Source organism: Siphateles boraxobius, unplaced genomic scaffold, assembly GCF_051911475.1.
Source record: "Siphateles boraxobius isolate OS27281-9 unplaced genomic scaffold, OSU_SipBor_1 39, whole genome shotgun sequence".
In the NCBI taxonomy this organism is placed as follows: domain Eukaryota; kingdom Metazoa; phylum Chordata; class Actinopteri; order Cypriniformes; family Leuciscidae; genus Siphateles; species Siphateles boraxobius.
In genome coordinates, this window is record NW_027509019.1 from 1594856 (window position 1) to 1622552 (window position 27697).

A 27697-nucleotide genomic window follows, 5' to 3' on the forward strand; every position below is an offset into this window, starting at 1 on the left:
GCTGAGCAATGCTGAGGTTGTGAGTTCAAGCCTCACCTGGAGCATGGTTTTAGAAAGCAAGAGACGCTATGGAAGATAAAGATTTCAATGTCTAACTTAAAAGATTGTCTTAACATCACATTGTCGTCATCCATTAGAAGAATGATCATGAAATAATCCAAGAAACACATTTAATGTTCTATGTATGTCTTAAACTAGTAAAGTATTAAAGGAATATTTGGAAAGATTGTTTTAAAACTGAATCACCCTCATGATAATAGCTCCAGTGGCTATAATCCCCACATCAAATTTGGTATATCTCTTTTTGAAGCTCCAGTGGCGCAATCGTTTAGCGTGCGGTACTTATAAGGCAGTACACAGCTGAGCAACGCCGAGGTTGTGAGTTCGAGCCTCACCTGGAGCATGGTTTTAGAAAGCAAGAGATGCTATGGAAGATAATGATTTCAATGTCTAACTTAAAAGATCGTCTGAACATCACATTGTCATCATCCATTAGAACATGGATCACCAACCCTGCTCCTGGAGAGCTACTGTCCTGCAGATTTTAGCTCCAACCCCAATCAAACACACCTGGACCAGCTAATCGAGCTGTTCGGGGTTACTTGATAATTACATGCATGTGTGTTGGAACAGGGTTGGAACTGAAGTCTGCAGGACAGTAGCTCTCCAGGAGGAGGGTTGGGGATCCCTGCATTAGAAGAACGATCACGAAATAATCCAAGTAACATGTTTAATGTTCTATGTATGACTTAAAGTATTAAAGGACTATTTGGAAAGATTGTTTTAAAACTGAATCACCCTCATGATAATAGCTCCAGGTGCTATAATCCCCTCATGAATGGTATATGTTCCTGTTTAGAAGCTCCGTTGGCGCAATCGGTTAATGCGCGGTACTTATAAGGCAGTACTCAGCTGAGCAATGCCGAGGTTGTGTGTTCGAGAGATGCTATGGAAGATAAAGGTTTCAATGTTTAACTTAAAAGATCGTCTGAACATCACATTGTCGTCATCCATTAGAAGAATGATCATGAAATAATCCAAGAAACACATTTAATGTTCTATGCATGTCTTAAAGTATTAAAGGACTATTTGGAAAGATTGTTTTAAAACTGAATCACCCTCATGATAATAGCTCCAGTGGCTATAATCCCCACATGAAATTTGGTATATGTTCCTGTTCAGAAGCTGCAGTGGCGAAATCGGTTAACGTGCGGTACTTATAAAGCAGTACACAGCTGAGCAATGCCGAGGTTGTGAGTTCGAGCCTCACCTGGAGCATGGTTTTAGAAAGCAAGAGACGCTATGGAAGATAAAGATTTCAATGTCTAACTTAAAAGATCGTCTTAACATCACATTGTCCTCATCCATTAGAAGAATGATCATGAAATAATCCAAGAAACACATTTAATGTTCTATGTATGTCTTAAACTAGTAAAGTATTAAAGGACTATTTGGAAAGATTGTTTTAAAACTGAATCACCCTCATGATAATAGCTCCAGTGGCTATAATCCCCACATGAAATTTGGTATATGTCTTTTTGAAGCTCCAGTGGCGCAATCGGTTAGCGCGCGGTACTTATAAGGCAGTACACAGCTGAGCAATGCCGAGGTTGTGAGTTCGAGCCTCACCTGGAGCATGGTTTTAGAAAGCAAGAGATGCTATGGAAGATAATGATTTCAATGTCTAACTTAAAAGATCGTCTGAACATCACATTGTCATCATCCATTAGAACATGGATCACCAACCCTGCTCCTGGAGAGCTACTGTCCTGCAGATTTTAGCTCCAACCCCAATCAAACACACCTGGACCAGCTAATCGAGCTGTTCGGGGTTACTTGATAATTACATGCATGTGTGTTGGAACAGGGTTGGAACTGAAGTCTGCAGGACAGTAGCTCTCCAGGAGGAGGGTTGGTGATCCCTGCATTAGAAGAATGATCACGGAATAATCCAAGAAACATGTTTAATGTTCTATGTATGACTTAAAGTAGTAAAGTATTAAAGGACTATTTGGAAAGATTGTTTTAAAACGGAATCACCCTCATGATAATAGCTCCAGGTGCTATAATCCCCTCATGAAATTTGGTATATGTTCTTGTTTAGAAGCTCGGGTGGTGCAATAGATTAATGCGCGGTACTTATAAGGCAGTACGCAGCTGAGCAATGCCGAGGTTGTGAGTTTGAGAGATGCTATGGAAGATAAAGGTTTCAATGTTTAACTTAAAAGATCGTCTGAACATCAATTTGCCGTCATCCATTAGAAGAATGATCACGAAATAATGCAACAAAAAAAAGTATTGTTCTACATATATCTTAAAGTATTAAAGGACTATCTTGAAAGATTGTTTTAAAACTGAATCACCCTCATCATAATAGCTCCAGTGGCTATAATGCCCTCATGAAATGTGGTATATTTTCATCTTTAGAAGTTCCAGTAGTGCAATCGGTTAGCGCGCGGTATGCAGCGCAGCAATGCTGAGGTTGTGAGTTCAAGCCTCACCTGGAGCATGGTTTTAGAAAGCAAGAGACGCTATGGAAGATAAAGATTTCAATGTCTAACTTAAAAGATTGTCTTAACATCACATTGTCGTCATCCATTAGAAGAATGATCTTGAAATAATCCAAGAAACACATATAATGTTCTATGTATGTCTTAAACTAGTAAAGTATTAAAGGACTATTTGGAAAGATTGTTTTAAAACTGAATCACCCTCATGATAATAGCTCCAGTGGCTATAATCCCCACATGAAATTTGGTATATGTCTTTTTGAAGCTCCAGTGGCGCAATCGGTTAGCGCGCGGTACTTATAAGGCAGTACACAGCTGAGCAATGCCGAGGTTGTGAGTTCGAGCCTCACCTGGAGCATGGTTTTAGAAAGCAAGAGATACTATGGAAGATAATGATTTCAATGTCTAACTTAAAAGATCGTCTAAATATCACATTGTCATCATCCATTAGAACATGGATCACCAACCCTGCTCCTGGAGAGCTACTGTCCTGCAGATTTTAGCTCCAACCCCAATCAAACACACCTGGACGAGCTAATCGAGCTGTTCAGGGTTACTTGATAATTACATGCATGTGTGTGTTGGAACAGGGTTGGAACTGAAGTCTGCAGGACAGTAGCTCTCCAGGAGGAGGGTTGGTGATCCCTGCATTAGAAGAATGATCACGGAATAATCCAAGAAACATGTTTAATGTTCTATGTATGACTTAATGTAGTAAAGTATTAAAGGACTATTTGGAAAGATTGTTTTAAAACTGAATCACCCTCATGATAATAGCTCCAGGTGCTATAATCCCCTCATGAAATTTGGTATATGTTCTTGTTTAGAAGCTCCGGTGGTGCAATCGATTAATGCGCGGTACTTATAAGGCAGTACGCAGCTGAGCAATGCCGAGGTTGTGAGTTTGAGAGATGCTATGGAAGATAAAGGTTTCAATGTCTAACTTAAAAGATCGTCTGAACATCACATTGCCGTCATCCATTAGAAGAATGATCACGAAATAATGCAACAAAAAAGTATTGTTCTAAATATCTTAAAGTATTAAAGGACTATCTTGAAAGATTGTTTTAAAACTGAATCACCCTCATCATAATAGCTCCAGTGGCTATAATGCCCTCATGAAATGTGGTATATTTTAATCTTTAGAAGTTCCAGTAGTTCAATCGGTTAGCGCGCGGTACGCAGCTGAGCAATGCTGAGGTTGTGAGTTCAAGCCTCACCTGGAGCATGGTTTTAGAAAGCAAGAGACGCTATGGAAGATAAAGATTTCAATGTCTAACTTAAAAGATTGTCTTAACATCACATTGTCGTCATCCATTAGAAGAATGATCATGAAATAATCCAAGAAACACATTTAATGTTCTATGTATGTCTTAAACTAGTAAAGTATTAAAGGACTATTTGGAAAGATTGTTTTAAAACTGAATCACCCTCATGATAATAGCTCCAGTGGCTATAATCCCCACATGAAATTTGGTATATGTCTTTTTGAAGCTCCAGTGGCGCAATCGTTTAGCGTGCGGTACTTATAAGGCAGTACACAGCTGAGCAATGCCGAGGTTGTGAGTTCGAGCCTCACCTGGAGCATGGTTTTAGAAAGCAAGAGATGCTATGGAAGATAATGATTTCAATGTCTAACTTAAAAGATCGTCTGAACATCACATTGTCATCATCCATTAGAACATGGATCACCAACCCTGCTCCTGGAGAGCTACTGTCCTGCAGATTTTAGCTCCAACCCCAATCAAACACACCTGGACCAGCTAATCGAGCTGTTCGGGGTTACTTGATAATTACATGCATGTGTGTTGGAACAGGGTTGGAACTGAACTCTGCAGGACAGTAGCTCTCCAGGAGGAGGGTTGGGGATCCCTGCATTAGAAGAACGATCACGAAATAATCCAAGTAACATGTTTGATGTTCTATGTATGACTTAAAGTATTAAAGGACTATTTGGAAAGATTGTTTTAAAACTGAATCACCCTCATGATAATAGCTCCAGGTGCTATAATCCCCTCATGAATGGTATATGTTCCTGTTTAGAAGCTCCGTTGGCGCAATCGGTTAATGCGCGGTACTTATAAAGCAGTACTCAGCTGAGCAATGCCGAGGTTGTGTGTTCGAGAGATGCTATGGAAGATAAAGGTTTCAATGTTTAACTTAAAAGATCGTCTGAACATCACATTGTCGTCATCCATTAGAAGAATGATCATGAAATAATCCAAGAAACACATTTAATGTTCTATGCATGTCGTAAAGTATTAAAGGACTATTTGGAAAGATTGTTTTAAAACTGAATCACCCTCATGATAATAGCTCCAGTGGCTATAATCCCCACATGAAATTTGGTATATGTTCCTGTTCAGAAGCTGCAGTGGCGAAATCGGTTAGCGCGCGGTACTTATAAGGCAGTACACAGCTGAGCAATGCCGAGGTTGTGAGTTCGAGCCTCACCTGGAGCATGGTTTTAGAAAGCAAGAGATACTATGGAAGATAATGATTTCAATGTCTAACTTAAAAGATCGTCTAAATATCACATTGTCATCATCCATTAGAACATGGATCACCAACCCTGCTCCTGGAGAGCTACTGTCCTGCAGATTTTAGCTCCAACCCCAATCAAACACACCTGGACCAGCTAATCGAGCTGTTCAGGGTTACTTGATAATTACATGCATGTGTGTGTTGGAACAGGGTTGGAACTGAAGTCTGCAGGACAGTAGCTCTCCAGGGGGAGGGTTGGTGATCCCTGCATTAGAAGAATGATCACGGAATAATCCAAGAAACATGTTTAATGTTCTATGTATGACTTAAAGTAGTAAAGTATTAAAGGACTATTTGGAAAGATTGTTTTAAAACGGAATCACCCTCATGATAATAGCTCCAGGTGCTATAATCCCCTCATGAATGGTATATGTTCTTGTTTAGAAGCTCCGGTGGCGCAATCGGTTAATGCGCGGTACTTATAAGGCAGTACTCAGCTGAGCAATGCCGAGGTTGTGTGTTCGAGAGATGCTATGGAAGATAAAGGTTTCAATGTTTAACTTAAAAGATCGTCTGAACATCACATTGTCGTCATCCATTAGAAGAATGATCATGAAATAATCCAAGAAACACATTTAATGTTCTATGCATGTCTTAAAGTATTAAAGGACTATTTGGAAAGATTGTTTTAAAACTGAATCACCCTCATGATAATAGCTCCAGTGGCTATAATCCCCACATGAAATTTGGTATATGTTCCTGTTCAGAAGCTGCAGTGGCGAAATCGGTTAGCGCGCGGTACTTATAAAGCAGTACACAGCTGAGCAATTGTGCTGTACACAAAAACTGCAGTACACAAAAACTGAGGTTGTGAGTTCGAGCCTCACCTGTAGCATGGTTTTAGAAAGCAAGAGACGCTATGGAAGATAAAGATTTCAATGTCTAACTTAAAAGATCGTCTTAACATCACATTGTCGTCATCCATTAGAAGAATGATCATGAAATAATCCAAGAAACACATTTAATGTTCTATGTATGTCTTAAACTAGTAAAGTATTAAAGGACTATTTGGAAAGATTGTTTTAAAACTGAATCACCCTCATGATAATAGCTCCAGTGGCTATAATCCCCACATGAAATTTGGTATATGTCTTTTTGAAGCTCCAGTGGCGCAATCGGTTAGCGCGCGGTACTTATAAGGCAGTACACAGCTGAGCAATGCCGAGGTTGTGAGTTCGAGCCTCATCTGGAGCATGGTTTTAGAAAGCAAGAGATGCTATGGAAGATAATGGTTTCAATGTCTAACTTAAAAGATCGTCTGAACATCACATTGTCATCATCCATTAGAACATGGATCACCAACCCTGCTCCTGGAGAGCTACTGTCCTGCAGATTTTAGCTCCAACCCCAATCAAACACACCTGGACCAGCTAATCGAGCTGTTCTGGGTTACTTGATAATTACATGCATGTGTGTTGGAACAGGGTTGGAACTGAAGTCTGCAGGACAGTAGCTCTCCAGGAGGAGGGTTGGGGATCCCTGCATTAGAAGAACGATCACGAAATAATCCAAGTAACATGTTTAATGTTCTATGTATGACTTAAAGTATTAAAGGACTATTTGGAAAGATTTGCTTTAAAACTGAATCACCCTCATGATAATAGCTCCAGGTGCTATAATCCCCTCATGAATGGTATATGTTCCTGTTTAGAAGCTCCGGTGGCGCAATCGGTTAATGCGCGGTACTTATAAGGCAGTACTCAGCTGAGCAATGCCGAGGTTGTGTGTTCGAGAGATGCTATGGAAGATAAAGGTTTCAATGTTTAACTTAAAAGATCGTCCGAACATCACATTGTCGTCATCCATTAGAAGAATGATCATGAAATAATCCAAGAAACACATTTAATGTTCAATGCATGTCGTAAAGTATTAAAGGACTATTTGGAAAGATTGTTTTAAAACTGAATCACCCTCATGATAATAGCTCCAGTGGCTATAATCCCCACATGAAATTTGGTATATGTTCCTGTTCAGAAGCTGCAGTGGCGAAATCGGTTAGCGCGTGGTACTTATAAAGCAGTACACAGCTGAGCAATGCCGAGGTTGTGAGTTCGAGCCTCACCTGTAGCATGGTTTTAGAAAGCAAGAGACGCTATGGAAGATAAAGATTTCAATGTCTAACTTAAAAGATCGTCTTAACATCACATTGTCGTCATCCATTAGAAGAATGATCATGAAATAATCCAAGAAACACATTTAATGTTCTATGTATGTCTTAAACTAGTAAAGTATTAAAGGACTATTTGGAAAGATTGTTTTAAAACTGAATCACCCTCATGATAATAGCTCCAGTGGCTATAATCCCCACATGAAATTTGGTATATGTCTTTTTGAAGCTCCAGTGGCGCAATCGGTAAGCGCGCGGTACTTATAAGGCAGTACACAGCTGAGCAATGCCGAGGTTGTGAGTTCGAGCCTTATCTGGAGCATGGTTTTAGAAAGCAAGAGATGCTATGGAAGATAATGGTTTCAATGTCTAACTTAAAAGATCGTCTGAACATCACATTGTCATCATCCATTAGAACATGGATCACCAACCCTGCTCCTGGAGAGCTACTGTCCTGCAGATTTTAGCTCCAACCCCAATCAAACACACCTGGACCAGCTAATCGAGCTGTTCATGGTTACTTGATAATTACATGCATGTGTGTTGGAACAGGGTTGGAACTGAAGTCTGCAGGACAGTAGCTCTCCAGGAGGAGGGTTGGTGATCCCTGCATTAGAAGAATGATTACGAAATAATCCAAGAAACATGTTTAATGTTCTATATATGACTTAAAGTATTAAAGGACTATTTGGAAAGATTGTTTTAAAACTGAATCACCCTCATGATAATAGCTCCAGGTGCTATAATCCCCTCATGAATGGTATATGTTCTTGTTTAGAAGCTCCGGTGGCGCAATCGGTTAATGCGCGGTACTTATAAGGCAGTACTCAGCTGAGCCATGCCGAGGTTGTGTGTTCGAGAGATGATATGGAAGATAAAGGTTTCAATGTTTAACTTAAAAGATCGTCTGAACATCACATTGTCGTCATCCATTAGAAGAATGATCATGAAATAATCCAAGAAACACATTTAATGTTCTATGCATGTCTTAAAGTATTAAAGGACTATTTGGAAAGATTGTTTTAAAACTGAATCACCCTCATGATAATAGCTCCAGTGGCTATAATCCCCACATGAAATTTGGTATATGTTCCTGTTTAGAAGCTGCAGTGGCGAAATCGGTTAGCGCGCGGTACTTATAAAGCAGTACACAGCTGAGCAATTGTGCTGTACACAAAAACTGCAGTACACAAAAACTGAGGTTGTGAGTTCGAGCCTCACCTGTAGCATGGTTTTAGAAAGCAAGAGACGCTATGGAAGATAAAGATTTCAATGTCTAACTTAAAAGATCGTCTTAACATCACATTGTCGTCATCCATTAGAAGAATGATCATGAAATAATCCAAGAAACACATTTAATGTTCTATGTATGTCTTAAACTAGTAAAGTATTAAAGGACTATTTGGAAAGATTGTTTTAAAATTGAATCACCCTCATGATAATAGCTCCAATGGCTATAATCCTCACATGAAATTTGGTATATGTCTTTTTGAAGCTCCAGTGGCGCAATCGGTTAGCGCGCGGTACTTATAAGGCAGTACACAGCTGAGCAATGCCGAGGTTGTGAGTTCGAGCCTCACCTGGAGCATGGTTTTAGAAAGCAAGAGATACTATGGAAGATAATGATTTCAATGTCTAACTTAAAAGATCGTCTTAACATCACATTGTCGTCATCCATTAGAAGAATGATCATGAAATAATCCAAGAAACACATTTAATGTTCTATGTATGTCTTAAACTAGTAAAGTATTAAAGGACTATTTGGAAAGATTGTTTTAAAACTGAATCACCCTCATGATAATAGCTCCAGTGGCTATAATCCCCACATGAAATTTGGTATATGTCTTTTTGAAGCTCCAGTGGCGCAATCGGTAAGCGCGCGGTACTTATAAGGCAGTACACAGCTGAGCAATGCCGAGGTTGTGAGTTCGAGCCTTATCTGGAGCATGGTTTTAGAAAGCAAGAGATGCTATGGAAGATAATGGTTTCAATGTCTAACTTAAAAGATCGTCTGAACATCACATTGTCATCATCCATTAGAACATGGATCACCAACCCTGCTCCTGGAGAGCTACTGTCCTGCAGATTTTAGCTCCAACCCCAATCAAACACACCTGGACCAGCTAATCGAGCTGTTCATGGTTACTTGATAATTACATGCATGTGTGTTGGAACAGGGTTGGAACTGAAGTCTGCAGGACAGTAGCTCTCCAGGAGGAGGGTTGGTGATCCCTGCATTAGAAGAATGATTACGAAATAATCCAAGAAACATGTTTAATGTTCTATATATGACTTAAAGTATTAAAGGACTATTTGGAAAGATTGTTTTAAAACTGAATCACCCTCATGATAATAGCTCCAGGTGCTATAATCCCCTCATGAATGGTATATGTTCTTGTTTAGAAGCTCCGGTGGCGCAATCGGTTAATGCGCGGTACTTATAAGGCAGTACTCAGCTGAGCCATGCCGAGGTTGTGTGTTCGAGAGATGCTATGGAAGATAAAGGTTTCAATGTTTAACTTAAAAGATCGTCTGAACATCACATTGTCGTCATCCATTAGAAGAATGATCATGAAATAATCCAAGAAACACATTTAATGTTCTATGCATGTCTTAAAGTATTAAAGGACTATTTGGAAAGATTGTTTTAAAACTGAATCACCCTCATGATAATAGCTCCAGTGGCTATAATCCCCACATGAAATTTGGTATATGTTCCTGTTTAGAAGCTGCAGTGGCGAAATCGGTTAGCGCGCGGTACTTATAAAGCAGTACACAGCTGAGCAATTGTGCTGTACACAAAAACTGCAGTACACAAAAACTGAGGTTGTGAGTTCGAGCCTCACCTGTAGCATGGTTTTAGAAAGCAAGAGACGCTATGGAAGATAAAGATTTCAATGTCTAACTTAAAAGATCGTCTTAACATCACATTGTCGTCATCCATTAGAAGAATGATCATGAAATAATCCAAGAAACACATTTAATGTTCTATGTATGTCTTAAACTAGTAAAGTATTAAAGGACTATTTGGAAAGATTGTTTTAAAATTGAATCACCCTCATGATAATAGCTCCAATGGCTATAATCCTCACATGAAATTTGGTATATGTCTTTTTGAAGCTCCAGTGGCGCAATCGGTTAGCGCGCGGTACTTATAAGGCAGTACACAGCTGAGCAATGCCGAGGTTGTGAGTTCGAGCCTCACCTGGAGCATGGTTTTAGAAAGCAAGAGATGCTATGGAAGATAATGGTTTCAATGTCTAACTCAAAAGATCGTCTGAACATCACTTTGTCATCATCCATTAGAACATGGATCACCAACCCTGCTCCTGGAGAGCTACTGTCCTGCAGATTTTAGCTCCAACCCCAATCAAACACACCTGGACCAGCTAATCGAGCTGTTCGGGGTTACTTGATAATTACATGCATGTGTGTTGGAACAGGGTTGGAACTGAAGTCTGCAGGACAGTAGCTCTCCAGGAGGAGGGTTGGTGATCCCTGCATTAGAAGAATGATCACGGAATAATCCAAGAAACATGTTTAATGTTCTATGTATGACTTAAAGTAGTAAAGTATTAAAGGACTATTTGGAAAGATTGTTTTAAAACGGAATCACCCTCATGATAATAGCTCCAGGTGCTATAATCCCCTCATGAAATTTGGTATATGTTCTTGTTTAGAAGCTCGGGTGGTGCAATCGATTAATGCGCGGTACTTATAAGGCAGTACGCAGATGAGATATGCCGAGGTTGTGAGTTTGAGAGATGCTATGGAAGAAAAAGGTTTCAAAGTTTAACTTAAAAGATCGTCTGAACATCACATTGCCGTCATCCATTAGAAGAATGATCACGAAATAATGCAACAAAAAAAGTATTGTTCTACATATATCTTAAAGTATTAAAGGACTATCTTGAAAGATTGTTTTAAAACTGAATCACCCTCATCATAATAGCTCCAGTGGCTATAATGCCCTCATGAAATGTGGTTTATTTTCATCTTTAGAAGTTCCAGTAGTGCAATCGGTTAGCGCGCGGTATGCAGCTGAGCAATGCTGAGGTTGTGAGTTCAAGCCTCACCTGGAGCATGGTTTTAGAAAGCAAGAGACGCTATGGAAGATAAAGATTTCAATGTCTAACTTAAAAGATTGTCTTAACATCACATTGTCGTCATCCATTAGAAGAATGATCATGAAATAATCCAAGAAACACATTTAATGTTCTATGTATGTCTTAAACTAGTAAAGTATTAAAGGACTATTTGGAAAGATTGTTTTAAAACTGAATCACCCTCATGATAATAGCTCCAGTGGCTATAATGCCCTCATGAAATGTGGTATATTTTAATCTTTAGAAGTTCCAGTAGTTCAATCGGTTAGCGCGCGGTACGCAGCTGAGCAATGCTGAGGTTGTGAGTTCAAGCCTCACCTGGAGCATGGTTTTAGAAAGCAAGAGACGCTATGGAAGATAAAGATTTCAATGTCTAACTTAAAAGATTGTCTTAACATCACATTGTCGTCATCCATTAGAAGAATGATCATGAAATAATCCAAGAAACACATTTAATGTTCTATGTATGTCTTAAACTAGTAAAGTATTAAAGGACTATTTGGAAAGATTGTTTTAAAACTGAATCACCCTCATGATAATAGCTCCAGTGGCTATAATCCCCACATGAAATTTGGTATATGTCTTTTTGAAGCTCCAGTGGCGCAATCGTTTAGCGTGCGGTACTTATAAGGCAGTACACAGCTGAGCAATGCCGAGGTTGTGAGTTCGAGCCTCACCTGGAGCATGGTTTTAGAAAGCAAGAGATGCTATGGAAGATAATGATTTCAATGTCTAACTTAAAAGATCGTCTGAACATCACATTGTCATCATCCATTAGAACATGGATCACCAACCCTGCTCCTGGAGAGCTACTGTCCTGCAGATTTTAGCTCCAACCCCAATCAAACACACCTGGACCAGCTAATCGAGCTGTTCGGGGTTACTTGATAATTACATGCATGTGTGTTGGAACAGGGTTGGAACTGAACTCTGCAGGACAGTAGCTCTCCAGGAGGAGGGTTGGGGATCCCTTCATTAGAAGAACGATCACGAAATAATCCAAGTAACATGTTTGATGTTCTATGTATGACTTAAAGTATTAAAGGACTATTTGGAAAGATTGTTTTAAAACTGAATCACCCTCATGATAATAGCTCCAGGTGCTATAATCCCCTCATGAATGGTATATGTTCCTGTTTAGAAGCTCCGTTGGCGCAATCGGTTAATGCGCGGTACTTATAAAGCAGTACTCAGCTGAGCAATGCCGAGGTTGTGTGTTCGAGAGATGCTATGGAAGATAAAGGTTTCAATGTTTAACTTAAAAGATCGTCTGAACATCACATTGTCGTCATCCATTAGAAGAATGATCATGAAATAATCCAAGAAACACATTTAATGTTCTATGCATGTCGTAAAGTATTAAAGGACTATTTGGAAAGATTGTTTTAAAACTGAATCACCCTCATGATAATAGCTCCAGTGGCTATAATCCCCACATGAAATTTGGTATATGTTCCTGTTCAGAAGCTGCAGTGGCGAAATCGGTTAGCGCGCTGTACTTATAAGGCAGTACACAGCTGAGCAATGCCGAGGTTGTGAGTTCGAGCCTCACCTGGAGCATGGTTTTAGAAAGCAAGAGATACTATGGAAGATAATGATTTCAATGTCTAACTTAAAAGATCGTCTAAATATCACATTGTCATCATCCATTAGAACATGGATCACCAACCCTGCTCCTGGAGAGCTACTGTCCTGCAGATTTTAGCTCCAACCCCAATCAAACACACCTGGACCAGCTAATCGAGCTGTTCAGGGTTACTTGATAATTACATGCATGTGTGTGTTGGAACAGGGTTGGAACTGAAGTCTGCAGGACAGTAGCTCTCCAGGGGGAGGGTTGGTGATCCCTGCATTAGAAGAATGATCACGGAATAATCCAAGAAACATGTTTAATGTTCTATGTATGACTTAAAGTAGTAAAGTATTAAAGGACTATTTGGAAAGATTGTTTTAAAACGGAATCACCCTCATGATAATAGCTCCAGGTGCTATAATCCCCTCATGAATGGTATATGTTCTTGTTTAGAAGCTCCGGTGGCGCAATCGGTTAATGCGCGGTACTTATAAGGCAGTACTCAGCTGAGCAATGCCGAGGTTGTGTGTTCGAGAGATGCTATGGAAGATAAAGGTTTCAATGTTTAACTTAAAAGATCGTCTGAACATCACATTGTCGTCATCCATTAGAAGAATGATCATGAAATAATCCAAGAAACACATTTAATGTTCTATGCATGTCTTAAAGTATTAAAGGACTATTTGGAAAGATTGTTTTAAAACTGAATCACCCTCATGATAATAGCTCCAGTGGCTATAATCCCCACATGAAATTTGGTATATGTTCCTGTTCAGAAGCTGCAGTGGCGAAATCGGTTAGCGCGCGGTACTTATAAAGCAGTACACAGCTGAGCAATTGTGCTGTACACAAAAACTGCAGTACACAAAAACTGAGGTTGTGAGTTCGAGCCTCACCTGTAGCATGGTTTTAGAAAGCAAGAGACGCTATGGAAGATAAAGATTTCAATGTCTAACTTAAAAGATCGTCTTAACATCACATTGTCGTCATCCATTAGAAGAATGATCATGAAATAATCCAAGAAACACATTTAATGTTCTATGTATGTCTTAAACTAGTAAAGTATTAAAGGACTATTTGGAAAGATTGTTTTAAAACTGAATCACCCTCATGATAATAGCTCCAGTGGCTATAATCCCCACATGAAATTTGGTATATGTCTTTTTGAAGCTCCAGTGGCGCAATCGGTTAGCGCGCGGTACTTATAAGGCAGTACACAGCTGAGCAATGCCGAGGTTGTGAGTTCGAGCCTCACCTGGAGCATGGTTTTAGAAAGCAAGAGATGCTATGGAAGATAATGGTTTCTAAGTCTAACTTAAAAGATCGTCTGAACATCACATTGTCATCATCCATTAGAACATGGATCACCAACCCTGCTCCTGGAGAGCTACTGTCCTGCAGATTTTAGCTCCAACCCCAATCAAACACACCTGGACCAGCTAATCGAGCTGTTCGGGGTTACTTGATAATTACATGCATGTGTGTTGGAACAGGGTTGGAACTGAAGTCTGCAGGACAGTAGCTCTCCAGGAGGAGGGTTGGGGATCCCTGCATTAGAAGAACGATCACGAAATAATCCAAGTAACATGTTTAATGTTCTATGTATGACTTAAAGTATTAAAGGACTATTTGGAAAGATTGTTTTAAAACTGAATCACCCTCATGATAATAGCTCCAGGTGCTATAATCCCCTCATGAATGGTATATGTTCCTGTTTAGAAGCTCCGGTGGCGCAATCGGTTAATGCGCGGTACTTATAAGGCAGTACTCAGCTGAGCAATGCCGAGGTTGTGTGTTCGAGAGATGCTATGGAAGATAAAGGTTTCAATGTTTAACTTAAAAGATCGTCCGAACATCACATTGTCGTCATCCATTAGAAGAATGATCATGAAATAATCCAAGAAACACATTTAATGTTCAATGCATGTCGTAAAGTATTAAAGGACTATTTGGAAAGATTGTTTTAAAACTGAATCACCCTCATGATAATAGCTCCAGTGGCTATAATCCCCACATGAAATTTGGTATATGTTCCTGTTCAGAAGCTGCAGTGGCGAAATCGGTTAGTGCGCGGTACTTATAAAGCAGTACACAGCTGAGCAATGCCGAGGTTGTGAGTTCGAGCCTCACCTGTAGCATGGTTTTAGAAAGCAAGAGACGCTATGGAAGATAAAGATTTCAATGTCTAACTTAAAAGATCGTCTTAACATCACATTGTCGTCATCCATTAGAAGAATGATCATGAAATAATCCAAGAAACACATTTAATGTTCTATGTATGTCTTAAACTAGTAAAGTATTAAAGGACTATTTGGAAAGATTGTTTTAAAACTGAATCACCCTCATGATAATAGCTCCAGTGGCTATAATCCCCACATGAAATTTGGTATATGTCTTTTTGAAGATCCAGTGGCGCAATCGGTAAGCGCGCGGTACTTATAAGGCAGTACACAGCTGAGCAATGCCGAGGTTGTGAGTTCGAGCCTCATCTGGAGCATGGTTTTAGAAAGCAAGAGATGCTATGGAAGATAATGGTTTCAATGTCTAACTTAAAAGATCGTCTGAACATCACATTGTCATCATCCATTAGAACATGGATCACCAACCCTGCTCCTGGAGAGCTACTGTCCTGCAGATTTTAGCTCCAACCCCAATCAAACACACCTGGACCAGCTAATCGAGCTGTTCTGGGTTACTTGATAATTACATGCATGTGTGTTGGAACAGGGTTGGAACTGAAGTCTGCAGGACAGTAGCTCTCCAGGAGGAGGGTTGGGGATCCCTGCATTAGAAGAACGATCACGAAATAATCCAAGTAACATGTTTAATGTTCTATGTATGACTTAAAGTATTAAAGGACTATTTGGAAAGATTTGCTTTAAAACTGAATCACCCTCATGATAATAGCTCCAGGTGCTATAATCCCCTCATGAATGGTATATGTTCCTGTTTAGAAGCTCCGGTGGCGCAAATCGGTTAATGCGCGGTACTTATAAGGCAGTACTCAGCTGAGCAATGCCGAGGTTGTGTGTTCGAGAGATGCTATGGAAGATAAAGGTTTCAATGTTTAACTTAAAAGATCGTCCGAACATCACATTGTCGTCATCCATTAGAAGAATGATCATGAAATAATCCAAGAAACACATTTAATGTTCAATGCATGTCGTAAAGTATTAAAGGACTATTTGGAAAGATTGTTTTAAAACTGAATCACCCTCATGATAATAGCTCCAGTGGCTATAATCCCCACATGAAATTTGGTATATGTTCCTGTTCAGAAGCTGCAGTGGCGAAATCGGTTAGCGCGCGGTACTTATAAAGCAGTACACAGCTGAGCAATGCCGAGGTTGTGAGTTCGAGCCTCACCTGTAGCATGGTTTTAGAAAGCAAGAGACGCTATGGAAGATAAAGATTTCAATGTCTAACTTAAAAGATCGTCTTAACATCACATTGTCGTCATCCATTAGAAGAATGATCATGAAATAATCCAAGAAACACATTTAATGTTCTATGTATGTCTTAAACTAGTAAAGTATTAAAGGACTATTTGGAAAGATTGTTTTAAAACTGAATCACCCTCATGATAATAGCTCCAGTGGCTATAATCCCCACATGAAATTTGGTATATGTCTTTTTGAAGCTCCAGTGGCGCAATCGGTAAGCGCGCGGTACTTATAAGGCAGTACACAGCTGAGCAATGCCGAGGTTGTGAGTTCGAGCCTTATCTGGAGCATGGTTTTAGAAAGCAAGAGATGCTATGGAAGATAATGGTTTCAATGTCTAACTTAAAAGATCGTCTGAACATCACATTGTCATCATCCATTAGAACATGGATCACCAACCCTGCTCCTGGAGAGCTACTGTCCTGCAGATTTTAGCTCCAACCCCAATCAAACACACCTGGACCAGCTAATCGAGCTGTTCGGGGTTACTTGATAATTACATGCATGTGTGTTGGAACAGGGTTGGAACTGAAGTCTGCAGGACAGTAGCTCTCCAGGAGGAGGGTTGGTGATCCCTGCATTAGAAGAATGATCACGGAATAATCCAAGAAACATGTTTAATGTTCTATGTATGACTTAAAGTAGTAAAGTATTAAAGGACTATTTGGAAAGATTGTTTTAAAACGGAATCACCCTCATGATAATAGCTCCAGGTGCTATAATCCCCTCATGAAATTTGGTATATGTTCTTGTTTAGAAGCTCCGGTGGTGCAATCGATTAATGCGCGGTACTTATAAGGCAGTACGCAGATGAGATATGCCGAGGTTGTGAGTTTGAGAGATGCTATGGAAGATAAAGGTTTCAAAGTTTAACTTAAAAGATCGTCTGAACATCACATTGCCGTCATCCATTAGAAGAATGATCACGAAATAATGCAACAAAAAAAAGTATTGTTCTACATATATCTTAAAGTATTAAAGGACTATCTTGAAAGATTGTTTTAAAACTGAATCACCCTCATCATAATAGCTCCAGTGGCTATAATGCCCTCATGAAATGTGGTTTATTTTCATCTTTAGAAGTTCCAGTAGTGCAATCGGTTAGCGCGCGGTATGCAGCTGAGCAATGCTGAGGTTGTGAGTTCAAGCCTCACCTGGAGCATGGTTTTAGAAAGCAAGAGACGCTATGGAAGATAAAGATTTCAATGTCTAACTTAAAAGATTGTCTTAACATCACATTGTCGTCATCCATTAGAAGAATGATCATGAAATAATCCAAGAAACACATTTAATGTTCTATGTATGTCTTAAACTAGTAAAGTATTAAAGGACTATTTGGAAAGATTGTTTTAAAACTGAATAACCCTCATGATAATAGCTCCAGTGGCTATAATCCCCACATGAAATTTGGTATATGTCTTTTTGAAGCTCCAGTGGCGCAATCGGTTAGCGCGCGGTACTTATAAGGCAGTACACAGCTGAGCAATGCCGAGGTTGTGAGTTCGAGCCTCACCTGGAGCATGGTTTTAGAAAGCAAGAGATGCTATGGAAGATAATGATTTCAATGTCTAACTTAAAAGATCGTCTGAACATCACATTGTCATCATCCATTAGAACATGGATCACCAACCCTGCTCCTGGAGAGCTACTGTCCTGCAGATTTTAGCTCCAACCCCAATCAAACACACCTGGACCAGCTAATCGAGCTGTTCGGGGTTACTTGATAATTACATGCATGTGTGTTGGAACAGGGTTGGAACTGAAGTCTGCAGGACAGTAGCTCTCCAGGAGGAGGGTTGGGGATCCCTGCATTAGAAGAACGATCACGAAATAATCCAAGTAACATGTTTAATGTTCTATGTATGACTTAAAGTATTAAAGGACTATTTGGAAAGATTGTTTTAAAACTGAATCACCCTCATGATAATAGCTCCAGGTGCTATAATCCCCTCATGAATGGTATATGTTCCTGTTTAGAAGCTCCGGTGGCGCAATCGGTTAATGCGCGGTACTTATAAGGCAGTACTCAGCTGAGCCATGCCAAGGTTGTGTGTTCGAGAGATGCTATGGAAGATAAAGGTTTCAATGTTTAACTTAAAAGATCGTCTGAACATCACATTGTCGTCATCCATTAGAAGAATGATCATGAAATAATCCAAGAAACACATTTAATGTTCTATGCATGTCTTAAAGTATTAAAGGACTATTTGGAAAGATTGTTTTAAAACTGAATCACCCTCATGATAATAGCTCCAGTGGCTATAATCCCCACATGAAATTTGGTATATGTCTTTTTGAAGCTCCAGTGGCGAAATCGGTTAGCGCGCGGTACTTATAAGGCAGTATAAGTCAGTATAATGTCTAACTTAAAAGATCGTCTTAACATCACATTGTCGTCATCCATTAGAAGAATGATCATGAAATAATCCAAGAAACACATTTAATGTTCTATGTATGTCTTAAACTAGTAAAGTATTAAAGGACTATTTGGAAAGATTGTTTTAAAACTGAATCACCCTCATGATAATAGCTCCAGTGGCTATAATCCCCACATGAAATTTGGTATATGTCTTTTTGAAGCTCCAGTGGCGCAATCGGTTAGCGCGCGGTACTTATAAGGCAGTACACAGCTGAGCAATGCCGAGGTTGTGAGTTCAAGCCTCACCTGGAGCATGGTTTTAGAAAGCAAGAGATGCTATGGAAGATAATGGTTTCAATGTCTAACTTAAAAGATCGTCTGAACATCACATTGTCATCATCCATTAGAACATGGATCACCAACCCTGCTCCTGGAGAGCTACTGTCCTGCAGATTTTAGCTCCAACCCCAATCAAACACACCTGGACCAGCTAATCGAGCTGTTCGGGGTTACTTGATAATTACATGCATGTGTGTTGGAACAGGGTTGGAACTGAAGTCTGCAGGACAGTAGCTCTCCAGGAGGAGGGTTGGTGATCCCTGCATTAGAAGAATGATCACGGAATAATCCAAGAAACATGTTTAATGTTCTATGTATGACTTAAAGTAGTAAAGTATTAAAGGACTATTTGGAAAGATTGTTTTAAAACGGAATCACCCTCATGATAATAGCTCCAGGTGCTATAATCCCCTCATGAAATTTGGTATATGTTCTTGTTTAGAAGCTCCGGTGGTGCAATCGATTAATGCGCGGTACTTATAAGGCAGTACGCAGCTGAGATATGCCGAGGTTGTGAGTTTGAGAGATGCTATGGAAGATAAAGGTTTCAAAGTTTAACTTAAAAGATCGTCTGAACATCACATTGCCGTCATCCATTAGAAGAATGATCACGAAATAATGCAACAAAAAAAAGTATTGTTCTACATATATCTTAAAGTATTAAAGGACTATCTTGAAAGATTGTTTTAAAACTGAATCACCCTCATCATAATAGCTCCAGTGGCTATAATGCCCTCATGAAATGTGGTTTATTTTTATCTTTAGAAGTTCCAGTAGTGCAATCGGTTAGCGCGCGGTATGCAGCTGAGCAATGCTGAGGTTGTGAGTTCAAGCCTCACCTGGAGCATGGTTTTAGAAAGCAAGAGACGCTATGGAAGATAAAGATTTCAATGTCTAACTTAAAAGATTGTCTTAACATCACATTGTCGTCATCCATTAGAAGAATGATCATGAAATAATCCAAGAAACACATTTAATGTTCTATGTATGTCTTAAACTAGTAAAGTATTAAAGGACTATTTGGAAAGATTGTTTTAAAACTGAATAACCCTCATGATAATAGCTCCAGTGGCTATAATCCCCACATGAAATTTGGTATATGTCATTTTGAAGCTCCAGTGGCGCAATCGGTTAGCGCGCGGTACTTATAAGGCAGTACACAGCTGAGCAATGCCGAGGTTGTGAGTTCGAGCCTCACCTGGAGCATGGTTTTAGAAAGCAAGAGATGCTATGGAAGATAATGATTTCAATGTCTAACTTAAAAGATCGTCTGAACATCACATTGTCATCATCCATTAGAACATGGATCACCAACCCTGCTCCTGGAGAGCTACTGTCCTGCAGATTTTAGCTCCAACCCCAATCAAACACACCTGGACCAGCTAATCGAGCTGTTCGGGGTTACTTGATAATTACATGCATGTGTGTTGGAACAGGGTTGGAACTGAAGTCTGCAGGACAGTAGCTCTCCAGGAGGAGGGTTGGGGATCCCTGCATTAGAAGAATGATCACGAAATAATCCAAGTAACATGTTTGATGTTCTATGTATGACTTAAAGTATTAAAGGACTATTTGGAAAGATTGTTTTAAAACTGAATCACCCTCATGATAATAGCTCCAGGTGCTATAATCCCCTCATGAATGGTATATGTTCCTGTTTAGAAGCTCCGGTGGCGCAATCGGTTAATGCGCGGTACTTATAAGGCAGTACTCAGCTGAGCAATGCCGAGGTTGTGTGTTCGAGAGATGCTATGGAAGATAAAGGTTTCAATGTTTAACTTAAAAGATCGTCTGAACATCACATTGTCGTCATCCATTAGAAGAATGATCATGAAATAATCCAAGAAACACATTTAATGTTCTATGCATGTCTTAAAGTATTAAAGGACTATTTGGAAAGATTGTTTTAAAACTGAATCACCCTCATGATAATAGCTCCAGTGGCTATAATCCCCACATGAAATTTGGTATATGTCTTTTTGAAGCTCCAGTGGCGCAATCGGTTAGCGCGCGGTACTTATAAGGCAGTACACAGCTGAGCAATGCCGAGGTTGTGAGTTCGAGCCTCACCTGGAGCATGGTTTTAGAAAGCAAGAGATGCTATGGAAGATAATGGTTTCAATGTCTAACTTAAAAGATCGTCTGAACATCACATTGTCATCATCCATTAGAACATGGATCACCAACCCTGCTCCTGGAGAGCTACTGTCCTGCAGATTTTAGCTCCAACCCCAATCAAACACACCTGGACCAGCTAATCGAGCTGTTCGGGGTTACTTGATAATTACATGCATGTGTGTTGGAACAGGGTTGGAACTGAAGTCTGCAGGACAGTAGCTCTCCAGGAGGAGGGTTGGGGATCCCTGCATTAGAAGAACGATCACGAAATAATCCAAGTAACATGTTTAATGTTCTATGTATGACTTAAAGTATTAAAGGACTATTTGGAAAGATTGTTTTAAAACTGAATCACCCTCATGATAATAGCTCCAGGTGCTATAATCCCCTCATGAATGGTATATGTTCCTGTTTAGAAGCTCCGGTGGCGCAATCGGTTAATGCGCGGTACTTATAAGGCAGTACTCAGCTGAGCCATGCCAAGGTTGTGTGTTCGAGAGATGCTATGGAAGATAAAGGTTTCAATGTTTAACTTAAAAGATCGTCTGAACATCACATTGTCGTCATCCATTAGAAGAATGATCATGAAATAATCCAAGAAACACATTTAATGTTCTATGCATGTCTTAAAGTATTAAAGGACTATTTGGAAAGATTGTTTTAAAACTGAATCACCCTCATGATAATAGCTCCAGTGGCTATAATCCCCACATGAAATTTGGTATATGTCTTTTTGAAGCTCCAGTGGCGAAATCGGTTAGCGCGCGGTACTTATAAGGCAGTATAAGTCAGTATAATGTCTAACTTAAAAGATCGTCTTAACATCACATTGTCGTCATCCATTAGAAGAATGATCATGAAATAATCCAAGAAACACATTTAATGTTCTATGTATGTCTTAAACTAGTAAAGTATTAAAGGACTATTTGGAAAGATTGTTTTAAAACTGAATCACCCTCATGATAATAGCTCCAGTGGCTATAATCCCCACATGAAATTTGGTATATGTCTTTTTGAAGCTCCAGTGGCGCAATCGGTTAGCGCGCGGTACTTATAAGGCAGTACACAGCTGAGCAATGCCGAGGTTGTGAGTTCAAGCCTCACCTGGAGCATGGTTTTAGAAAGCAAGAGATGCTATGGAAGATAATGGTTTCAATGTCTAACTTAAAAGATCGTCTGAACATCACATTGTCATCATCCATTAGAACATGAATCACCAACCCTGCTCCTGGAGAGCTACTGTCCTGCAGATTTTAGCTCCAACCCCAATCAAACACACCTGGACCAGCTAATCGAGCTGTTCGGGGTTACTTGATAATTACATGCATGTGTGTTGGAACAGGGTTGGAACTGAAGTCTGCAGGACAGTAGCTCTCCAGGAGGAGGGTTGGTGATCCCTGCATTAGAAAAATGATCACGGAATAATCCAAGAAACATGTTTAATGTTCTATGTATGACTTAAAGTAGTAAAGTATTAAAGGACTATTTGGAAAGATTGTTTTAAAACGGAATCACCCTCATGATAATAGCTCCAGGTGCTATAATCCCCTCATGAAATTTGGTATATGTTCTTGTTTAGAAGCTCCGGTGGTGCAATCGATTAATGCGCGGTACTTATAAGGCAGTACGCAGCTGAGATATGCCGAGGTTGTGAGTTTGAGAGATGCTATGGAAGATAAAGGTTTCAAAGTTTAACTTAAAAGATCGTCTGAACATCACATTGCCGTCATCCATTAGAAGAATGATCACGAAATAATGCAACAAAAAAAAGTATTGTTCTACATATATCTTAAAGTATTAAAGGACTATCTTGAAAGATTGTTTTAAAACTGAATCACCCTCATCATAATAGCTCCAGTGGCTATAATGCCCTCATGAAATGTGGTTTATTTTTATCTTTAGAAGTTCCAGTAGTGCAATCGGTTAGCGCGCGGTATGCAGCTGAGCAATGCTGAGGTTGTGAGTTCAAGCCTCACCTGGAGCATGGTTTTAGAAAGCAAGAGACGCTATGGAAGATAAAGATTTCAATGTCTAACTTAAAAGATTGTCTTAACATCACATTGTCGTCATCCATTAGAAGAATGATCATGAAATAATCCAAGAAACACATTTAATGTTCTATGTATGTCTTAAACTAGTAAAGTATTAAAGGACTATTTGGAAATATTGTTTTAAAACTGAATAACCCTCATGATAATAGCTCCAGTGGCTATAATCCCCACATGAAATTTGGTATATGTCTTTTTGAAGCTCCAGTGGCGCAATCGGTTAGCGCGCGGTACTTATAAGGCAGTACACAGCTGAGCAATGCCGAGGTTGTGAGTTCGAGCCTCACCTGGAGCATGGTTTTAGAAAGCAAGAGATGCTATGGAAGATAATGATTTCAATGTCTAACTTAAAAGATCGTCTGAACATCACATTGTCATCATCCATTAGAACATGGATCACCAACCCTGCTCCTGGAGAGCTACTGTCCTGCAGATTTTAGCTCCAACCCCAATCAAACACACCTGGACCAGCTAATCGAGCTGTTCGGGGTTACTTGATAATTACATGCATGTGTGTTGGAACAGGGTTGGAACTGAAGTCTGCAGGACAGTAGCTCTCCAGGAGGAGGGTTGGGGATCCCTGCATTAGAAGAATGATCACGAAATAATCCAAGTAACATGTTTGATGTTCTATGTATGACTTAAAGTATTAAAGGACTATTTGGAAAGATTGTTTTAAAACTGAATCACCCTCATGATAATAGCTCCAGGTGCTATAATCCCCTCATGAATGGTATATGTTCCTGTTTAGAAGCTCCGGTGGCGCAATCGGTTAATGCGCGGTACTTATAAGGCAGTACTCAGCTGAGCAATGCCGAGGTTGTGTGTTCGAGAGATGCTATGGAAGATAAAGGTTTCAATGTTTAACTTAAAAGATCGTCTGAACATCACATTGTCGTCATCCATTAGAAGAATGATCATGAAATAATCCAAGAAACACATTTAATGTTCTATGCATGTCTTAAAGTATTAAAGGACTATTTGGAAAGATTGTTTTAAAACTGAATCACCCTCATGATAATAGCTCCAGTGGCTATAATCCTCACATGAAATTTGGTATATGTTCCTGTTCAGAAGCTGCAGTGGCGAAATCGGTTAGCGCGCGGTACTTATAAAGCAGTACACAGCTGAGCAATTGTGCTGTACACAAAAACTGCAGTACACAAAAACTGAGGTTGTGAGTTCGAGCCTCACCTGTAGCATGGTTTTAGAAAGCAAGAGACGCTATGGAAGATAAAGATTTCAATGTCTAACTTAAAAGATCGTCTTAACATCACATTGTCGTCATCCATTAGAAGAATGATCATGAAATAATCCAAGAAACACATTTAATGTTCTATGTATGTCTTAAACTAGTAAAGTATTAAAGGACTATTTGGAAAGATTGTTTTAAAACTGAATCACCCTCATGATAATAGCTCCAGTGGCTATAATCCCCACATGAAATTTGGTATATGTCTTTTTGAAGCTCCAGTGGTGCAATCGGTTAGCGCGCGGTACTTATAAGGCAGTACACAGCTGAGCAATGCCGAGGTTGTGAGTTCAAGCCTCACCTGGAGCATGGTTTTAGAAAGCAAGAGATGCTATGGAAGATAATAGTTTCAATGTCTAACTTAAAAGATCGTCTGAACATCACATTGTCATCATCCATTAGAACATGGATCACCAACCCTGCTCCTGGAGAGCTACTGTCCTGCAGATTTTAGCTCCAACCCCAATCAAACACACCTGGACCAGCTAATCGAGCTGTTCGGGGTTACTTGATAATTACATGCATGTGTGTTGGAACAGGGTTGGAACTGAAGTCTGCAGGACAGTAGCTCTCCAGGAGGAGGGTTGGTGATCCCTGCATTAGAAGAATGATCACGGAATAATCCAAGAAACATGTTTAATGTTCTATGTATGACTTAAAGTAGTAAAGTATTAAAGGACTATTTGGAAAGATTGTTTTAAAACGGAATCACCCTCATGATAATAGCTCCAGGTGCTATAATCCCCTCATGAAATTTGGTATATGTTCTTGTTTAGAAGCTCCGGTGGTGCAATCGATTAATGCGCGGTACTTATAAGGCAGTACGCAGCTGAGATATGCCGAGGTTGTGAGTTTGAGAGATGCTATGGAAGATAAAGGTTTCAAAGTTTAACTTAAAAGATCGTCTGAACATCACATTGCCGTCATCCATTAGAAGAATGATCACGAAATAATGCAACAAAAAAAAGTATTGTTCTACATATATCTTAAAGTATTAAAGGACTATCTTGAAAGATTGTTTTAAAACTGAATCACCCTCATCATAATAGCTCCAGTGGCTATAATGCCCTCATGAAATGTGGTTTATTTTCATCTTTAGAAGTTCCAGTAGTGCAATCGGTTAGCGCGCGGTATGCAGCTGAGCAATGCTGAGGTTGTGAGTTCAAGCCTCACCTGGAGCATGGTTTTAGAAAGCAAGAGACGCTATGGAAGATAAAGATTTCAATGTCTAACTTAAAAGATTGTCTTAACATCACATTGTCGTCATCCATTAGAAGAATGATCATGAAATAATCCAAGAAACACATTTAATGTTCTATGTATGTCTTAAACTAGTAAAGTATTAAAGGACTATTTGGAAAGATTGTTTTAAAACTGAATAACCCTCATGATAATAGCTCCAGTGGCTATAATCCCCACATGTCTTATATGTCTTATATGTATATGTCTTATATGTATATGTCTTTTTGAAGCTCCAGTGGCGCAATCGGTTAGCGCGCGGTACTTATAAGGCAGTACACAGCTGAGCAATGCCGAGGTTGTGAGTTCGAGCCTCACCTGGAGCATGGTTTTAGAAAGCAAGAGATGCTATGGAAGATAATGGTTTCAATGTCTAACTTAAAAGATCGTCTGAACATCACATTGTCATCATCCATTAGAACATGGATCACCAACCCTGCTCCTGGAGAGCTACTGTCCTGCAGATTTTAGCTCCAACCCCAATCAAACACACCTGGACCAGCTAATCGAGCTGTTCGGGGTTACTTGATAATTACATGCATGTGTGTTGGAACAGGGTTGGAACTGAAGTCTGCAGGACAGTAGCTCTCCAGGAGGAGGGTTGGTGATCCCTGCATTAGAAGAATGATTACGAAATAATCCAAGAAACATGTTTAATGTTCTATATATGACTTAAAGTATTAAAGGACTATTTGGAAAGATTGTTTTAAAACTGAATCACCCTCATGATAATAGCTCCAGGTGCTATAATCCCCTCATGAATGGTATATGTTCTTGTTTAGACGCTCCGGTGGCGCAATCGGTTAATGCGCGGTACTTATAAGGCAGTATTCAGCTGAGCCATGCCGAGGTTGTGTGTTCGAGAGATGCTATGGAAGATAAAGGTTTCAATGTTTAACTTAAAAGATCGTCTGAACATCACATTGTCGTCATCCATTAGAAGAATGATCATGAAATAATCCAAGAAACACATTTAATGTTCTATGCATGTCTTAAAGTATTAAAGGACTATTTGGAAAGATTGTTTTAAAACTGAATCACCCTCATGATAATAGCTCCAGTGGCTATAATCCCCACATGAAATTTGGTATATGTTCCTGTTTAGAAGCTGCAGTGGCGAAATCGGTTAGCGCGCGGTACTTATAAAGCAGTACACAGCTGAGCAATTGTGCTGTACACAAAAACTGCAGTACACAAAAACTGAGGTTGTGAGTTCGAGCCTCACCTGTAGCATGGTTTTAGAAAGCAAGAGACGCTATGGAAGATAAAGATTTCAATGTCTAACTTAAAAGATCGTCTTAACATCACATTGTCGTCATCCATTAGAAGAATGATCATGAAATAATCCAAGAAACACATTTAATGTTCTATGTATGTCTTAAACTAGTAAAGTATTAAAGGACTATTTGGAAAGATTGTTTTAAAACTGAATCACCCTCATGATAATAGCTCCAATGGCTATAATCCCCACATGAAATTTGGTATATGTCTTTTTGAAGCTCCAGCGGCGCAATCGGTTAGCGCGCGGTACTTATAAGGCAGTACACAGCTGAGCAATGCCGAGGTTGTGAGTTCGAGCCTCACCTGGAGCATGGTTTTAGAAAGCAAGAGACGCTATGGAAGATAAAGATTTCAATGTCTAACTTAAAAGATCGTCTTAACATCACATTGTCGTCATCCATTAGAAGAATGATCATGAAATAATCCAAGAAACACATTTAATGTTCTATGTATGTCTTAAACTAGTAAAGTATTAAAGGACTATTTGGAAAGATTGTTTTAAAACTGAATCACCCTCATGATAATAGCTCCAATGGCTATAATCCCCACATGAAATTTGGTATATGTCTTTTTGAAGCTCCAGTGGCGCAATCGGTTAGCGCGCGGTACTTATAAGGCAGTACACAGCTGAGCAATGCCGAGGTTGTGAGTTCGAGCCTCACCTGGAGCATGGTTTTAGAAAGCAAGAGACGCTATGGAAGATAAAGATTTCAATGTCTAACTTAAAAGATCGTCTTAACATCACATTGTCGTCATCCATTAGAAGAATGATCATGAA

The 27697-nt window shown here is 39.6% G+C and overlaps 26 non-coding genes across 26 annotated transcripts; all 26 read left to right on the top strand.

Annotated features, from left to right (window-relative positions):
- Positions 1–1184: 1184 nt before the first annotated feature.
- Positions 1185–1278, top strand: trnai-uau (transfer RNA isoleucine (anticodon UAU)). Its single transcript has 2 exons — positions 1185–1222; positions 1243–1278. It is a non-coding gene; the product is annotated as a tRNA-Ile (tRNA).
- A 265-nt stretch (positions 1279–1543) lies between these two features.
- trnai-uau (transfer RNA isoleucine (anticodon UAU)) lies at positions 1544–1637 on the top strand. Its single transcript has 2 exons — positions 1544–1581; positions 1602–1637. It is a non-coding gene; the product is annotated as a tRNA-Ile (tRNA).
- A 1137-nt stretch (positions 1638–2774) lies between these two features.
- Positions 2775–2868, top strand: trnai-uau (transfer RNA isoleucine (anticodon UAU)). The gene is made up of 2 exons: positions 2775–2812; positions 2833–2868. It is a non-coding gene; the product is annotated as a tRNA-Ile (tRNA).
- Positions 2869–4003: 1135 nt separating this feature from the next.
- Positions 4004–4097, top strand: trnai-uau (transfer RNA isoleucine (anticodon UAU)). The gene is made up of 2 exons: positions 4004–4041; positions 4062–4097. It is a non-coding gene; the product is annotated as a tRNA-Ile (tRNA).
- A 781-nt stretch (positions 4098–4878) lies between these two features.
- trnai-uau (transfer RNA isoleucine (anticodon UAU)) lies at positions 4879–4972 on the top strand. Its single transcript has 2 exons — positions 4879–4916; positions 4937–4972. It is a non-coding gene; the product is annotated as a tRNA-Ile (tRNA).
- Positions 4973–6154: 1182 nt separating this feature from the next.
- trnai-uau (transfer RNA isoleucine (anticodon UAU)) lies at positions 6155–6248 on the top strand. Its single transcript has 2 exons — positions 6155–6192; positions 6213–6248. It is a non-coding gene; the product is annotated as a tRNA-Ile (tRNA).
- Positions 6249–7030: 782 nt separating this feature from the next.
- trnai-uau (transfer RNA isoleucine (anticodon UAU)) lies at positions 7031–7124 on the top strand. The gene is made up of 2 exons: positions 7031–7068; positions 7089–7124. It is a non-coding gene; the product is annotated as a tRNA-Ile (tRNA).
- Positions 7125–7389: 265 nt separating this feature from the next.
- On the top strand, positions 7390–7483 carry trnai-uau (transfer RNA isoleucine (anticodon UAU)). Its single transcript has 2 exons — positions 7390–7427; positions 7448–7483. It is a non-coding gene; the product is annotated as a tRNA-Ile (tRNA).
- A 1172-nt stretch (positions 7484–8655) lies between these two features.
- On the top strand, positions 8656–8749 carry trnai-uau (transfer RNA isoleucine (anticodon UAU)). The gene is made up of 2 exons: positions 8656–8693; positions 8714–8749. It is a non-coding gene; the product is annotated as a tRNA-Ile (tRNA).
- A 265-nt stretch (positions 8750–9014) lies between these two features.
- On the top strand, positions 9015–9108 carry trnai-uau (transfer RNA isoleucine (anticodon UAU)). The gene is made up of 2 exons: positions 9015–9052; positions 9073–9108. It is a non-coding gene; the product is annotated as a tRNA-Ile (tRNA).
- A 1172-nt stretch (positions 9109–10280) lies between these two features.
- On the top strand, positions 10281–10374 carry trnai-uau (transfer RNA isoleucine (anticodon UAU)). Its single transcript has 2 exons — positions 10281–10318; positions 10339–10374. It is a non-coding gene; the product is annotated as a tRNA-Ile (tRNA).
- Positions 10375–11858: 1484 nt separating this feature from the next.
- On the top strand, positions 11859–11952 carry trnai-uau (transfer RNA isoleucine (anticodon UAU)). The gene is made up of 2 exons: positions 11859–11896; positions 11917–11952. It is a non-coding gene; the product is annotated as a tRNA-Ile (tRNA).
- A 2057-nt stretch (positions 11953–14009) lies between these two features.
- trnai-uau (transfer RNA isoleucine (anticodon UAU)) lies at positions 14010–14103 on the top strand. Its single transcript has 2 exons — positions 14010–14047; positions 14068–14103. It is a non-coding gene; the product is annotated as a tRNA-Ile (tRNA).
- A 1140-nt stretch (positions 14104–15243) lies between these two features.
- trnai-uau (transfer RNA isoleucine (anticodon UAU)) lies at positions 15244–15337 on the top strand. The gene is made up of 2 exons: positions 15244–15281; positions 15302–15337. It is a non-coding gene; the product is annotated as a tRNA-Ile (tRNA).
- A 783-nt stretch (positions 15338–16120) lies between these two features.
- Positions 16121–16214, top strand: trnai-uau (transfer RNA isoleucine (anticodon UAU)). Its single transcript has 2 exons — positions 16121–16158; positions 16179–16214. It is a non-coding gene; the product is annotated as a tRNA-Ile (tRNA).
- A 265-nt stretch (positions 16215–16479) lies between these two features.
- trnai-uau (transfer RNA isoleucine (anticodon UAU)) lies at positions 16480–16573 on the top strand. Its single transcript has 2 exons — positions 16480–16517; positions 16538–16573. It is a non-coding gene; the product is annotated as a tRNA-Ile (tRNA).
- Positions 16574–17710: 1137 nt separating this feature from the next.
- trnai-uau (transfer RNA isoleucine (anticodon UAU)) lies at positions 17711–17804 on the top strand. The gene is made up of 2 exons: positions 17711–17748; positions 17769–17804. It is a non-coding gene; the product is annotated as a tRNA-Ile (tRNA).
- Positions 17805–18862: 1058 nt separating this feature from the next.
- trnai-uau (transfer RNA isoleucine (anticodon UAU)) lies at positions 18863–18956 on the top strand. The gene is made up of 2 exons: positions 18863–18900; positions 18921–18956. It is a non-coding gene; the product is annotated as a tRNA-Ile (tRNA).
- Positions 18957–20093: 1137 nt separating this feature from the next.
- On the top strand, positions 20094–20187 carry trnai-uau (transfer RNA isoleucine (anticodon UAU)). The gene is made up of 2 exons: positions 20094–20131; positions 20152–20187. It is a non-coding gene; the product is annotated as a tRNA-Ile (tRNA).
- A 778-nt stretch (positions 20188–20965) lies between these two features.
- On the top strand, positions 20966–21059 carry trnai-uau (transfer RNA isoleucine (anticodon UAU)). Its single transcript has 2 exons — positions 20966–21003; positions 21024–21059. It is a non-coding gene; the product is annotated as a tRNA-Ile (tRNA).
- A 1058-nt stretch (positions 21060–22117) lies between these two features.
- Positions 22118–22211, top strand: trnai-uau (transfer RNA isoleucine (anticodon UAU)). Its single transcript has 2 exons — positions 22118–22155; positions 22176–22211. It is a non-coding gene; the product is annotated as a tRNA-Ile (tRNA).
- Positions 22212–23348: 1137 nt separating this feature from the next.
- On the top strand, positions 23349–23442 carry trnai-uau (transfer RNA isoleucine (anticodon UAU)). Its single transcript has 2 exons — positions 23349–23386; positions 23407–23442. It is a non-coding gene; the product is annotated as a tRNA-Ile (tRNA).
- Positions 23443–24614: 1172 nt separating this feature from the next.
- Positions 24615–24708, top strand: trnai-uau (transfer RNA isoleucine (anticodon UAU)). Its single transcript has 2 exons — positions 24615–24652; positions 24673–24708. It is a non-coding gene; the product is annotated as a tRNA-Ile (tRNA).
- Positions 24709–25870: 1162 nt separating this feature from the next.
- On the top strand, positions 25871–25964 carry trnai-uau (transfer RNA isoleucine (anticodon UAU)). Its single transcript has 2 exons — positions 25871–25908; positions 25929–25964. It is a non-coding gene; the product is annotated as a tRNA-Ile (tRNA).
- A 1172-nt stretch (positions 25965–27136) lies between these two features.
- trnai-uau (transfer RNA isoleucine (anticodon UAU)) lies at positions 27137–27230 on the top strand. The gene is made up of 2 exons: positions 27137–27174; positions 27195–27230. It is a non-coding gene; the product is annotated as a tRNA-Ile (tRNA).
- A 265-nt stretch (positions 27231–27495) lies between these two features.
- trnai-uau (transfer RNA isoleucine (anticodon UAU)) lies at positions 27496–27589 on the top strand. The gene is made up of 2 exons: positions 27496–27533; positions 27554–27589. It is a non-coding gene; the product is annotated as a tRNA-Ile (tRNA).
- The last annotated feature ends 108 nt before the right edge of the window (positions 27590–27697 follow it).